Genomic DNA, 16,662 nt, shown 5'->3' with positions numbered 1-16,662 from the left:
AATTGTGAGTATACCCAGAGCAGAGAACAAGAAACTCAGCACATGGGCTGTAGGGCAAGACAGGGACTAACCTGAGATCTTCAGCTGTGGAAGCAGAGGCTTTTGCAGTTCAGGCTGCCTGGCAGGTGTTCTGGGAGAGCTCCAAAGTGAATGCCAAGCACCCCCATTCAGCACTCAGTTGGTCTGAACTGCCTCATACTGACAGCAAGGCCCTGGAGGTCCCTGACAGGAGTTTCCGGCATTCCTAACCCAGAGGGGCCAGTGCAAATAGTCCAGAGACAGTCCTAGATGTTCCCACCTTTCCCAGTGACCCAGAGAGTGGGTGACTGACATCCCAAGAACTGACAGAGAGAGAAAGAGAGAGAGAGAGAGAGAGTCTATGGCATTTCCAGTCTGAACAGCCTAAACCAGTGACTGGGATGCCACTGAAGATAGGACAGAGACAGAAGTGGGCAAATAACATCCCCAGCACTGACAGTCCAGAGAGAGAGAGAGGAGAGGAGAGAGAGAGAGAGAGAGAGAGAGAGAGAGAGAGAGAGAGAGAGAGAGAGAGAGAGAGACGACACTCTGGAGTTCCTTATGGGTCAGTTCACTGAGCAAACCCATAGAGTTTCTAATATCAGTAGCTCCAGAGCAGTAAACAAACTTCTAGGATTCTCAGCCTGAAGGTCTGTGAGAACTTACTTCACCCAACATAAGACCTTGGGATAGGTAACAAATCCCAAAATAAATAAGAAAGGTCAGAGAAAAGTAGAGTCTATTTAAAGTTACCTTGTATATAATGGACAAAAATGCTAGCTCAGAAAAAGAGGGGAGAAGGGGTGCCACACATGAAGCTCTGGAGATCATGAATAAGTCTCCAGTCCAGAAAGACTTCTAAGAGAAGTGCTCAGAAAGGATTTTAAAAATAAAATGGAAAAATTGGGAAAAGAAATGCAAGAGAGGGACAGCTAGGTGGTGTAGTGGATAAAGCACCAGCCCTGGAATCAGGAGTACCTGGGTTCAAATCCGGTCTCAGACACTTAATAATTACCTAATTGTGTGGCCTTGGGCAAGCCACTTAACCCCATTGCCTTGCAAAAACCTAAAAAAATGCAAGAGAAAATTAACATCTTACAATAAAAAGTAACGGAAGGATACAATTCCTTTAAAAATACAATTAGGCAAATGCAAAAAGAAAATAATTCCTTCAAAAATAATTTTGGGGTGCTTCTAGGTGGTGCAGTGGATAGAGCAACAGGCCTGGAGTCAGGAGTACCTGAGTTCAAATTCAGCCTCAGACTCTTTCTAATTACCTAGCTGTGTGGCCTTAGGCAACCCATTTAACCCCATTGCCTTACAAAAACTTAAAAACAAATGAACAAACAAATAAATAAATTTAGGCAAATATAAATAACTTAAAAATAGAATTGACAAAATGAAAAAGGAAATGCAAAAGCTAACTGAAGACAATACCTCCTTGAAAAATAGACTAGGACTTGTGTAAGCTATTGACTTCACAAGCCACCAAGAATCTGTTAAACAAAATTAAAAAATTGAAAAAATAAAAGAAAAGGCAAAATACCTCTTTGGTAAAACAACTAATCTGGAAAATAGATCCAGGAGAGATAATTTATGAACTATTGCATACCTGAATGCTATGATCAGAAAAAGAATGTGGATAGCATTCTTCAGGAAATCATCAAGAACAGCTGTGATATCCTGGAACCAGAGAGCAAAATCATTATAAGAATTCACTGATTACCTCCTGAAAGAGATTCCAAAATGAAAATGCCAAGGAATATTTAGGCCAAGCTCCAGAATTTGATCTCCAAATCAAGGAGAAAATCCTACAAGAGGCCAGAAAGAAGCAATTGAAATACTAAGGAGCCATAGTCAGGATTATACAGGATTGAAGGCCTTGGAATATGATGTTTGCCAGAGGGCAAGGGAGCTTGGATTCCAACTATGAATCAACTACTCAGCAAAATTGAATGTACTTTTTCAGGGAAAAAGATGGTGACTCCCAAATTTCAAATAGGTGACTCCCAAATTTCTCCAATGAAAAGACCTGAGCTGAACAGAAAATTTGATGATCAAACAGTAGACTTAGGAGATACATGAAAAGGTAAACAGAGAGGCAAATTCTGAAAACTCTTGAGCATTGTCACTCTATTAGAACTAGCATACTTAGGCTGAAGGTATAGATATAAGTTGATTTTGATGGAATGATTTTAAATAATTAAAAGATTAAAAATCAGGGATTGTAATGAAATGGGAAGAAGGTAGAAGCAATATACAGTAAATTTTATCACATGAAAAAGTGCAAAGGACCTATTTCAGTAGGGGGAAAGAAGGTTCAAATAGGGAATAATATATATATACACTCAGATTGGTTTAGAAATCTATTTTACCATTCAAATATTAGGAAGGGAAATGTGGGAGGAGAGGAAGGGAAGGAGGGACTGATAAAAGGGAGGGAAAGAGGAAAAGGAAAAGGGAAAGTGAGAATAAAATGGAAGGTGACTGTTATAAAGAGAAACAGATTGAGGGAAACAGTATTGGGAGCAAAACAATGGTGAGGAGAGATAGGGTGAAAGGAGAGGTATAAAGTACAAATGGGGTGAGATAGCATGGAGGGTAGGTAATAAAGAAGCAGTAATTATCACTGTGAATGTGAATGGGATGAATTCTCCCATAAAACAATAGATAGCAGAGGGAATCAAAAGCCAGATCTAACTATATGTTGCCTACAAGAAACAGATCTATAGAATAAAGATAAAAAGTTAGAAAAGAATTATGCTTCACTTAAAGTGAAAAAAAGCAGGGGTAGCAATCCTTCTGTCAGACAAAGCAATTACAAAAATAGATCTCATATGAGGAAGGAAATTATATTCTCCTAAAAGTTACTATAGATAATGAAGTAATTTCAATACTAAACATGCATGCACCAAGCAGTATAGCATTTAAATCCTTAGAGAGGAAATTAAATGAGTTACAGAAAGTCATAGACATTAAAACATACTGATGGGGGGGTACCTCAATCTCCCTGTCTCAGAGTTAGATAAATATGACCATAAAATAAACAAGTAGGAAGTTAAGGAGGTGAATACATTATTAGAAAATTTAGGTATTATAGACTTATAGAAAACAAAATGAGGATAGAAAGGAACATGCCATTTTTTTCCTGGGGTACTTGACATCTATACAAAAATCGATCATGTATTAGTGTGTAAAAACTGCATAATCAAATGCATGAAGGAAAAAATATTAATTGTATTTTTTTGAGATCATAATGTAATAAAAATCACTTTCAATAAAGGACTATGGAGGCATAGACCTAAAATTAATTGGAAACTAAATAACCTAATTTTTAATAATGAGTGGTTCTCACAGCAAATCATAGAAATAATTAATTATTTTATCCAAGACAATGATAATAAGGAGACAACATACCAAAACTTGTGGGATACATCCAAAGAAGTTATTAGGGAAACTGCTTACATAAATAAAATAGGCAAAAGGGAGATCACTGAATTGGGCATTCAACTAAAAAGCTAGAAAAATAACAAATTAAAACACCCAATTAAATGCTAATTTAGAAATTCTGAAAATTAAAGGAGAAATTTACAAAATCAAAAGTAAGAAAACTATCAAACTTAAAATAGATAAATCTTTTGTTAATTTGATTTGAAAAAGAAAACCAAATTACCAGTATCAAAAATGAAAAAAATTGAATTTACCACCAATGAAGAACATATTAAAGTGTTAATTCAAAGCTATTTTACCAAGAATTGGAAACTAAATAACCTAATTTTTAATAATGAGTGGTTCTCACAGCAAATCATAGAAATAATTAATTATTTTATCCAAGACAATGATAATAAGGAGACAACATACCAAAACTTGTGGGATACATCCAAAGAAGTTATTAGGGAAACTGCTTACATAAATAAAATAGGCAAAAGGGAGATCACTGAATTGGGCATTCAACTAAAAAGCTAGAAAAATAACAAATTAAAACACCCAATTAAATGCTAATTTAGAAATTCTGAAAATTAAAGGAGAAATTTACAAAATCAAAAGTAAGAAAACTATCAAACTTAAAATAGATAAATCTTTTGTTAATTTGATTTGAAAAAGAAAACCAAATTACCAGTATCAAAAATGAAAAAAATTGAATTTACCACCAATGAAGAACATATTAAAGTGTTAATTCAAAGCTATTTTACCAAGTTTATGCCAACAAATTTGACAATCTAAGTGAAATGGATGAATATTTACTATATATATATGTATATATATTCATATATATACATATATATATATATATATATATATATATATATATATATATATACTGCCTAGGTTAATAGAAGAAGAAATTAAATACGTAAATAACTCCATGTCAGAAAAAGAAATTGAACAAGTCATCAATGAATTCCCTAGGAAACACTTTACAGGGCCAGATCAATTCAGAAAAGAATTCTATAAAGTATTCAAGGAACAGTTTTGATTCCATATAAACTATTTAAAAAACAGGTGAAGTAGTTCTGCCAAATTTCTTCTAGGACACTAATGTGATGCTGATACCTAAACCAGGAAAAGTCAAAATAGAGAAAGAAAATTATAAGTCAATTTCTCCAATGAATATAATTGCAAAAATTTTAAATAAAATATTAGCAAAGGGATTAAAGCAAGTTATCATTAGGATAATACAATATAATCAAGTAGGTTTTATACCAGGAATACAAGGTTGTTTGAATATTAAGGAAACAATTGCATAATTGGTCATATCAATTAAAAAACCTAACAAAAATTATATGATTATTTCAAAAGATGCTGAAAAAGCTTTTGACAAAAGTACAGCCAATTCCTATTAAAAACACTAGAGGGCATAAGAATAAATGGAGTTTTCCTTAAAATGATAAGCAAGATTTATCTAAAGCCATCAATAAGCATTATAGGTAACGGGGATAAGATAGAAGCATTCCCAATAAGACAACGGATAGAACAAGGATGCCTGATAGCACCACTATTATTCAATTTTGTATTAGAAATATTAGCTGTACCAATAAGAGAAGCAAATGAAATGTAAGTAATTAGAATAGGTAAAAAAGAAACAAATTTCTCATTCTTTGCAGATGATATTATGACATACTTAGAGAACCCTAGACAATCATCTAAAAAACTACTTGAAAAAATTAGCAATTTTAGCAAAGTTACAGGATATAAAATAAACTCATAAATCCTCATCATTTCTATATGCCAGTAACAAGATAACAGCAACAAGAGATAGAAAGAGAAATGCCATTTAAAGTAACAGAAGACTACATAAAGTTCTTGGGAGTCTACCATCAAAGGAAAACTCAGAAACTATGAAAATAACTATAAAACACTTTTCACAGAAATAAAAATCAAATCTAAATAACTGGGAAAATGTCAATTGTTCATGGGTAGGCTGAGTTAATGTAATAAAAATTACAATTCTACTTAAATTAAGTTATATATTTAGTACCATGCAAACAAACTTAAAAAATTATTTAATTGACCTACAAAAATATTAATTTGGAGGAACAAAAGGGCAAAAATATCAAGGGAATTAGTGGAAAGGAAGGTGGTCTAGCCAAAGCATATCTAAAATAATATTATAAAGCATCAGTCATCAAAACTGTTTGGTACTAGCCAAAAAACAGAGTGGTGGAGCAGTGTAATAAATTAGCTGCAAAAGAAACAGTGGTAAAAGACTGATTTAATCTGTTGTTTGATAAACCCAAAGATTCTAATTTTTGGGACAAGAACTTACTCTTTGATAAATTAGAAGATAGTAAGATAGAAATGATACAAAGACTAACATCTCATACCTGATGACAAATTAAGGTCAAAATGGATAAAGGATTTAGACAAAAAAGGTGCAAAAGTCAATTAGTAGAACAAGGAATACCTGTCAGATCTATGGAAAGGGAAGCAGTTTATGACCAACAAAGACATAGAGAACATTATAAAATACAAAATGGATAATTTTAATTAAATTAAAATGAAAAGTTTTTTCACAAATAAAATTGATGCAACTAAAATTAAAAAGTAAGACAGCAAATTGGGAAACATTTTTACGTTTCTGACAAAGGAATTATTTCTAAAAATACAAAAGCAAATTCATAATACAAATCATTTCCCAGTTGAGATATGGTCAAAGGATGTGTAAAGGGAATTCTCAAAGAAGAAATTAAAGTTATCTATAGTAAAATGAAAAAAAGTGCTCTAAATTATTATTGATTAGAGAAATGGAAATTAAAACAACTCTGAGGTACTACTTCACACCTCTCAAATTGGGCCATATGAGAAAAAAGGGAAATGCTCAATGTTGGAGGGGATTTGGGAAAACTCGTATAGCAATGTATTGTTGATGGAGTTGTGAACTGATCCAACTTTTCTGGAGAGTGATTTGGAATTATGCCAAAAGGGTAATAAAACTGAGTATATCCTTTGATCCTGCAATACCACTGGTCTATATCCCAAAGAGATCACACAAAATCATAAAAATCCCACATGTACAAAAATATTTTTAGCTGCTCTTTTCATAGTGGCAAAGAATTGGAAATTGTGGAGATGTCCATCAATTGGGAAATGACTGAGCAAACTGTGATATATGAACATGATAGAACACTATTGTTTTGTAAAAAAAATGATAAGGGATGGGACTTCAGAATAGCCTAGAAAGACTTGCATGAACTAATAATGAGTGAAGAGAGCAGAACTAGAAAAGCATTATACATACAAACATCAACATTGGGTTATAATCAGCAATGATGAACTTGTTCAATTCAGCAGCACAATAATCAAAGACAATTCTTATGATGGAAAATATCATCCATATTCAGAAAAGGAACTGTGGGGTTTAAATGCAGACCAAAGTTTAATATCTTCAATTTTTAAAAGTTATCTTTAATATAATTTTTCTCTCTAATGTTTTTTCTTTTCCAATTTGATTTTTCATTTACAACATGATTAATATGAATCTATGTTTAGCATGATTAAAATGTATAGCGTATATATTAGATTGCTTTTGGTCAGAGGGCAGGGGTAAGAAAAGGGAGGAAGAGATATAAAGCAAAACTCAAAACCTTGCAGAAAAATGAATATTAAAAACTACTGTTGCATGTAGTTGGAAAATAAATAAAATGTTTTGGGGTTTTTTTTTAGATTTTTTTTTTGTAAGGCAATGGGGTTAAGTGGCTTGCCCAAAGCCACACAGCTAGGTAATTATTAAGTGTCTGAGGCCAGATTTGAACTCAGGTACTCCTGACTCCAGGGCTGGTGCTCTATGCACTGTACCACCTAGCTGCCCCCAATAAAATGTTTTCAAAAAGTGATTTACTAGCTCTGTGAAAAAAATTTAATCTATGCTTCCATAACCCTTTATTGAATGGAAATTTTATTGCATTATGCTTATTTCATTATTGCATATCTGAAAAGGGCACATTTACAGTTTCTGCTTTTCTGCATTTTTGTAATATTTTTATGCCCTAATTCAAGGTCAGTTCTTGTAAAGTTGCCCTATATAACTGAGTAAAAAATATATTCCTTTTTATTTCCATTCAGTTTTCTACAGAGATCTATTATATTCAACTTCTAAAATTCTATTGATCTCCTTAGTTTCTTATTTTTTATAGTTACATTTCTCTATCTCTAAGAGGGGAAAGTTATGTGATCCCATTAATCTAGTTTTACTTTCTCTTTGCTTCTGTAATTCATTTAATTTTCCTTTATGAATTTGAATGCCAAACTCTGGTAAATAAATACTTAGTATTGATATTATATCATTGTCTGTGGTGTCTTTTTGCAAAATGTACTTTCCTTGTTTTTCTGTTTTATTTAACTTTATTTTTTCTTTTGCTTTGTCTGAGAATATAATTGATACACCTGTCTTATTCTTTTATATTTCAGCTAAAGCATAATAGATTATAATCTAAATCCTTCTTTTAACTCTGTATGTCTTTCTGTTTCAAGTGTATTTCTTATAAACAATGTTGATTCTGGTTTCTAATCCATTTCTATCTTAAGGGAAATTCATCCCACTCACATTCACAGTTATCATTATTATTATTATTACTACTATTATTATTATTAATATTATTATTACTAACTGCATTTCACTCCATCCTATTTTCTTCTTTTTTTTTCAATCTTTTTCTCTCTCTAAGGTATCTTTTCTCAAAAGTCTGATTTATTCTGGCTACCACTTCTCTTAATCTGCCCTCCTTTTTGGAACTCTCTCTCCTTTGCTCTAATGCCTCCCCCCCACTTCCCTTTGAGTAAGATATATTTCTATCTTGAATGGTTCTTCCTTCTTTGAACAAATTCTAATAAGTGTAATATTCAAGCATTGCCTACCTCCCATCATTTTCATCTTCAATGTAAAATATCTTCCTTATATACCTCTTTTATAGAGATAATTTCACCCATTTCTCTCTCTTCCTCCTTCTCCCAGTGAATTTTTCTTTTTCACAGATTCATTTCTTTAAATCATCTCAAAACAATTGACTCACTCCTAGGATGATAAAGCTTTTAGGAGTTAACTATATCATATACAAAAAGAAATATAAATAGTTTAACCTTACTGAGTTCCATATATTCACTTTTCCATATTTATGATTTTAATGCTTCTCTGAAGCATTCTGAACATCAAATTTTTATACATTTCAGATATTTTTTTCAGAAATGCTCAAAATTCTGCTATTTCATTAAATATCCATTTGAGGATAGTACTCAAATTTGCTAGACTACTCTTAGTTATGATTCTAGCTTGTCTTCCAGAACATTATTAGACTCTCCTCTCCTACAATTTGTTAGCTACTAAATTTTGTTAAACCTGATTGGAGTACCATAGTAGTTGAATGGTTTCTTTCTGAGTACTTGTAGCATTTTCTCTTTGACCTCAGAACTCTGAAATTTAACTATAAGAAATCTGTAAGTTTTTATTTTGGGATCTCAGGAGGTGATCGGTGGATTTTTTTCTCAATTTTGATTTTACTCTCTAATTCTAGGATAGTGAGGCAGTTTTCTTTTATAATTTATTGAAATATGATGTTTAAACTCTATTTTAACTTCCAGGTCAATTATTTTCCTGCTGATATTTTTTTTTTTAGATTTTTTTGCAAGGCAATGGGGTTAAGTGGCTTGCCCATTTGCCTTGCAAAAAAAAAAAAAAAACCTAAAAAGAATAAATAAATAAAATAAAGTGTGGCCTCAGATAATTCCTAGTTGGATGATCCTGGGCAAGTCACTTAATCCTGTTTGTCTTACTTGTGGGTGGCTAGGTGGCATAGTGGATAAAGCACTGGCCTTGGAGTCAGGAGTACCTGGATTCAAATCCGGTCTCAGACACTTAATAATTACCTAGCTGTGTGGCCTTGAGCAAGCCACTTAACCCCATTGCCTTGCAAAAAAATCTAAAAAAAATCTCAGCAGAAAAATAATTGACCTGGAAGATAGATCAAGGAGAGTTAATTTTAGAATTAATGAACTACCTAAAAGCCTTGTTAAAATAGAGTTTAAACATCATATTTCAATGTATTTCACAAGTTTTTCAACATTCATCCACATACATATGCATAAGTTATATAATTTCCTTCCACCCTCCCTTCCCACCCCTTCCCCTGAGCAGCAAACACTCAGGTGACTATTGTACATACATATTTGTGTTTAACATGTTCACAGATTAGTAATTTTTAGCATGAGGAATTAGGATTAAGGGGAAAAAGAAAGAAAAACATGAGCTAGGAAAGAAATACATAAGAGAAAATTTTAAAAAATGAACTTAATGTTCATTAATATTCTGGAGGGACAGAAATTCTTATAATCTAAGTCTAACCCCCACATAACAAGACAGGTAGGATGCCAGTGTTAAAAACTTGGACCTTTCTTTTCTAAGAAGCTTGGCATCATTAAAGAAGCTCAAAGATCTGCTAAAACTTAACCTGCTGAAAGCCCTCTGTTCAACTCTTGCCCCATCTTTATTGTTAATGTCATATGCTGATATCTAAACCCTGAATTTTTTTTTCCATTTAAATGTACTTTGTAATCTGGGTAATAAGCATTCTTTTCCTTTCTGGATTGTTAGGCCAAACTTTTAAGTAATGAAGGCTATATTCTGGTGCTAGATAAAATCCACACAATAGCATCTTCAAAAAAGAGCACCTGGAAAATGCCAGCATACACAGGAAATCTCTCTTCCTCCAAAATAGTGGCATACATAATTTTGCTTTACCCCTTCTTAGATATTTTCAACAAAGAGGGATCATTCAAAAGGGTTATATTGAGGGTTCCCTTTCAAGAAATCTTGAATAAACAACGAATTTCAAATTTATCCATTTTTTTTTCTAAAATAGAAAGAGATTCTTTAAAAAATCCTTTCTGGTATACAAATATCCCAATTAGATGTCCCAAGGAGTGTCAAAACAGAAAAACAAATTATAGACCAATATCTATATTGAACATTGATGCAAAAAATTTTAAATAAAGTTATAAAAATGACTCCAGGTACCCTTTTTTCCCCAAGGGCTATTTTGATATTCACCTCTAAAAAGCTTCCAGATTTATTGAATTTCAAATCCTGCCTGCAGTTGCCCTGGCAACACAAGACCAATATGACCAAGAAGGCTGAAGGTTCCCTGACCCTGCTCTAGAGCACCATATCAGAAAGCTTATATAATATGACCAAGTTAGATTTACATTAGGAATTCAAGATAGTTATAGAGAAGCTATCAACCCAATAGACCATATTAGAGGAAAAACATAAATCATATGATTATGTAAACAGATACAAGAAAGACTTTTATATAATAAAATATTAATTTCCATCTTTAAAAAATAGAAAAAATAAAAAGACCTTTAATTGATACACTAAGTAATAGCAATCTAAAATCAAGAGCCAGTATCATATATAATGGGAACTCAAGACTTTTCCAGTAAGATCAAGAATAAAATATGTTCACCAACTATCTCTACTATTATTTTATATAGTGCTTAAATGCAAGCTAATGCAAGGATAAGCATAGACAAAGAGGAAATAAATTAATGCTTTTTTGCTGTTGATATAATTCTTTTCTTACAGAATTTTAGAGAATCGACTTTAAAAACCCACTAACTTCAACTAAATCTCAGGAAATAAATACATATTACACATATATACATTTGTATGTGTGAACGTATATCTATATATGATTATATACATAATTCAAAACAAAATCCAGAAGGATATATAGAAAGAATAATTACATTTAAAATAATCACTAAACACTGTTCATTGAAATAAAGAGATCTAAAAAAATTAAAGAAATGTTCATTGTTCATAGATTGGGTAAACCAATATAATAAAAATGACAAAATTATCTAATTGATTGATTTAGTGCCATAATAAATGACCATAGGATTACTTTTCTAGGAAATGAGGGAGAAATAATTAAATTAAATGGAGGAACAAAGTTCAAGAATTTAAGGGGGAAAATAAAAAAAAAATTATATGGAAAGCTACATAGCATTATCAGGCTTCAAATTAGTAGATAAAGGGAGGGGGAGAAAGAGGGAAAGATCAAAGAATAGATTGGGGTCACAGTGAAGAAAAGAAAAAGAAACTAGTAGCTTATTTTTTAATAAAACAAAGACCACAGCTACTAGGGGAAGGGATCTCTGGTTGAGAAAACTGGAAATCAGTAAAACAGAAATTAGGTTTAGGCCAAGAATATATAGCATATGACCAACTTAATCTCCAATTGGATACATGACTCAGAAAATGCCGCATAATAAATAAATTAGAGGCACAAGAAGCATAGAGAGGCTCTCCTAAGATAAAACTATCAGCTTTTATTCCATAAAATTAAAAAAAATATTTATTCTTATAAAACCAATTCAGCTAAGATTAGAAGATAAAACAATTTACTGAGGGGAAATCTTTTGCAGTAAGTTTCTCAAATAGGTCTAATTTATAAGATACATAAGAAACTGCTTCAAATTTCTAATAAAAGTCATGCTCCAGTAGATAAAAGGTCAAAGGATATAGACAAACCTAACATATTAATAGTCATAAATAAAGAAATGCAAATTAAAGCAATTCTGAGAGTTCAGCTCATTATATTCAAATTGGCAGATTTGACCATCAAACTAGGATGATGAAAAAATGTAGAAATTCTGAGGAATAAAAATGCTCATGTACTACTAGGTTAAGATAAGAATTGGTGAAGCCATTTGAAAAGCAATATGGAAAAAAAAACAAAAAAGGCAATATGGACCCATGACCAAAAATGACTAACGTATTGTATATGTATGCCCTTTGAACAAGCAATAATATTCCTAGACCTCCAAGAGATCAAAGGAAAAGGAAAACTTCTCATATACACAAAAGCATTTATAGCAGCTCTTTTTATAGTAACAAAGATATGTAAACTAAGTACTCATCGACTGAAGATTACTTGAAAATATTAGAGTATATAGTATATTAATGCAATAAAATATTACTGTGCCACAAGAAATGGTGAAAGAGATTGCTTCTGAGAAACTTGGAAAGACTTGTATGTATTCACGCAGAGTGAAGTTAACAGAACCAGAAAAACTATTTATGCAATAACAACAATATTGTGAAGACATAAAAAAAATTAAGGCTTAACAACTCTGATCAATGCAATGTCCAGCAAAGTACCAATAAAGGAGCATGTTAGTGATCCAAGAAAAGTAACAGATTATAGAAACAAAACAAACCATTTATTTTTGTACATTGCTAATGTGGTAATTTGTTTTGCTTGAATTAGTACAAGAGTTTTCTTTTTCTTTTCCCAATGAGGGAAAAGTAAGAAGAAAACTAATGGCAATTCACTATAAATTTTTTAATTAAAAAAGTCTGTAAAAGAACAGTTTTTAAACCCAGATTATTTTTTTCTAATTCACAAAAAATGAATAGGGTGGTAACACATTGATTCATTTATGATTGTCACTTACAAAAGGTTCCTTGTTTACTATTAATGCTCTACTTGATCATTTAATTGAAGATGCTATTGATTCAGGTAAAGGTTATCTTTCATAAAGTTTTTTTTAAAGATGGGATAATAAGCATACAGATAGATAGAGGATCATAATATTCCTTAAGGCCCCCTTTTTAAGTATCAAGAAAGTTTGAAATTTTTCCCACAATCTGGGACTTGCTCCCTTCCTTCGGGTATCTTTGTATCTCATTTCTTCAATGCCCTTACACTGTAATGTCTCCAGTAAAGATCACTTCTGTAAACATTTACAGTATATGGTTTTGCCCACCTCTATTCTCCTTGTTCTCCTTTCTATCTCCATTATATGTACCTCATTAACTATGATATTAGGGTTCAAGTGGTACTTCCATGATTTTTAGGGAGAATCCTTAATTTTATTAACTTTTACAAATCTTTTTTTTTTCATTTTTCTTCTTTCTAATCCTCAATATTTGTCCTTAAATGCCCACAGGGTGACTTTGCTTCATTGAACATATTGCCAAACTTTCTTTAAACCAATAATTATCTTTTAATGCTCCTCAATGCTTTATGAGATAGTATGGATCATAATTATCTCTCATCAAAAGGCAGTACAGTGCAGTGCAGTTAATAGGGCGGTGGATTTGAAGTTAGGATGATCTGAGTTCAAATCTCACCTTAGACTCTTATTAGCTGTGTAACTTTAAAAAAGTCACTTATTTCTTTTTGAGTCTCAGTTCCTATATCTGTAATATTGGGGATTGAACTTAAAGACCAAAAGATCTCTTCCAGCTCTAAATCTATGATTCTATAATGTCTTGAAAAAATTTTATAAAATCGATTTTGCCTTTGCCAATCACATCTCTTCAATTTATAGTAAAACACTGGCTAAGATATTTTCTGTAATCTTTTGATCAATTTGTTAAATTTCTGCATAAAATTATTATAGTTAATATCTATGCAACTCCTCTTATCCATTTCCTATTTTTATCATACTTGTTTCAAGCATTGTTCATCATTGAGTTGTTTCAATTATATATCACTTGTTTTTTCCTTATTATTCTTCCTATTTTTGTCAAATCTGATCTTAGCTCTAACAAATCAATGTTCTATTTATTTATAAACAGCTGATTCAGAAATAACACCCATATGAACAAGTTTTTTTCTCTCTGTATGTTTCATTTCACATTTCATGCTTTCAAATTTCCAATAGAAAAATAATATAAATGAATATATATATATATATATATATGTGTATAGATATAGATATATATGCTGAGGGGAGGGGTTAGTCAATACACCATTGATCAATTATTTTCTTAAGAAAATAAAATGTGAGTATTATTAAAGGTTTTACTATATTACCCTTTTATGGGATGTAAAGATATTTTTTAATGAAAAACATTAAATTAGGGAGCATCTAACTATTTGATGGCAAATAATCATATTCTTGGTGGCTCTTGAAAATTCAGATGCTCTCAAATTGTTAATAATTGAAATAAGATGCAATACTCAGTTATGAATGTGACTTATGGAATCATAGAAAATAGCCAGTTATGGAAGAAGAAAAACTCAGTTCTTGAGAATCATTCCTTTCCTCTCTGCCTTCATGCAGAGGAGGGGAGGGTTTCACTCTTCTCTTTCTCCCTTCTCTTTACTCTATCAGCAACTATGTCTTATAGTGGGACCATTACAATGAAGATGGAGTAGATGTTAGTAATCAAGGCAGGAGAGTTCTGATAATGGAGATGAACTTGACCATCAAAGACTTTAGCTCTAGTGAGACCCAAGTCAAGAGAACTCTGATGAGTGATATAAGTTGTAAAGAACTTATAACCTGCGAGGAGTATCATGAAGACACTAAGGAAAGGGAAAAGACATCACTGTACTATAATACTGGAGGTTTGAGTTGCCTTGATCAACTGTTCCCTAAATATGTGTTTCTCTATTAGAATAGTCTCTATAACCCACCCCTTCCCACTGGTACTGTGTGTGCTTGAGAGAAAGTGCACCATAGATTATAATTACAATTTAGTAAAAATGCCTTTGCTTTGAGATAGTTATGTCCTCTAGTTGACCATTATATGGATAAATATACTTGTGTTGTCTTATGAGCTATAGTTTTAAAAGCACAGAACACATTAATCTTGAAGGTAATTATCTCTTTTGAAGCACAAAAAGTGAGAGTTTGGGTTGTATACTCCAGAGAGGTAATACATATAAAAATCAAACAATAGAAAATTAAAATATAATAGAAAGTTTTATTTTTTACAGTTATGCATAAAAGAAAAATTATTAGACAGACATGGACTAGAAAAGATTGTAAAAGTCAAGATGGAACTGGTATATAAAACTGAAAAACTTTATGCAAAGAAAATACATGAAGCTAGAATCAAAACAAAATATAAAGTCTGGGAATAAATCCTCATACTTCATATCTCTGAAACAGATCTAACGGTCTAAAACTTTAGGGAATTGACAGAGAACTATAAGATTATGAACCATTCCCTACTAGACAAGTGGTTAAAAAATATGAAAAACAATCAGAAGAAATATAAATAATCAATAGTTATCTGAAAAATACTTGAAGTTGCTAAAAAAGTCAAAAATATAAATTAAAATAATTCAAAGTCATAACTTCACGTCTATCAAGCTACAAAGATACCACAGGCTAGAATTGTTATTGTTCAGTTATATTCCATCTTCATGATCCCATATTGTCCATGGCATTTTCTTGGCAAAGTTTTTACTTTGGTAAGCTATTTCACTCTCTATTGGTTTAAAGCAAACAAAGGTTAAGTGACTTGCTCAGGGTTTCACAGGATATGTCTGAGGCTGGTTTTGAACTTAGCTCTTCTTGATTCCAGACTCTGCTGCATCTACTGAAACATTTAGTTACCTCCAAAGGATAGGTTACCTCACTGGAATAGTAAAATATGCATGAAGCATGCAAATTCATTGATTTTTTTGATAACTATGATTTTTGATTCAGGTTTCATGAAAAACAATTTGGAATTACATGAGAAAAGTAATTAAAATCCTACTACTTTTTGAGAATTAAGAGATTCTTCTATAAAGATGGTAAGAAAAGGTATTTATAGAATAAACCCTCTATGCTACTTCCTCAACTTGCATTTCCACTAAGGCACTGGGTTTTTAGAATGTATCTTGAGCTTTGGGTTCTAGGGGTAATGATATGGGTCTGCATTCCAAACATTATAATCTACAAGCCTCCACCAGAAAGCTTTGTTAACTATCATCCACTAGACAATTAGCTCAGAGCAAAGCAAAGCATTAAATAAATGGCATTGTAAAAAGAATAACAAAACTTCTCTGACCTCAAAATCTGGGGGCAATTTCTTACAATTACATATGTGTGTATATATATATATATATATATATATGTATATATATATATATACATATATATATATATATATATATATATCATCCATAAGAAGAGTGGGCTCAAACTTAAGTGTACAATAACAGTTAGGTACACTTTTAAAATACATGCATGACAAAGGCGACCTATAACTGCTGTAATTTAGGGCCTGGAATTCTTCACATAAGATAAGAGTAGGTATAAATTTTGCTGGGCAGGTTGCTGAACTGAATTCTTAGGGTCTTCTAATATCCATAATTTCTTTTTTTTTTTGCTGCAAAGGTACTTGTTCCTTCTTTGAAT

General features: G+C 31.8%; 1 protein-coding gene across 1 annotated transcript in view; it reads right to left on the bottom strand.

The window, feature by feature from the left end:
* Positions 1-16,662, bottom strand: part of GRIN2B (glutamate ionotropic receptor NMDA type subunit 2B) — a 446,579-nt gene that overhangs the window by 147,718 nt on the left and 282,199 nt on the right. The gene's annotated exons all lie outside the window — the stretch shown is intronic.

The sequence above is a fragment of the Macrotis lagotis genome, chromosome 7 (genome assembly GCF_037893015.1).
Source record: "Macrotis lagotis isolate mMagLag1 chromosome 7, bilby.v1.9.chrom.fasta, whole genome shotgun sequence".
Classification (NCBI taxonomy): domain Eukaryota; kingdom Metazoa; phylum Chordata; class Mammalia; order Peramelemorphia; family Peramelidae; genus Macrotis; species Macrotis lagotis.
Note: the sequence above shows the minus strand (reverse complement) of the source record. Positions and strands in the feature narration are given on the sequence as shown.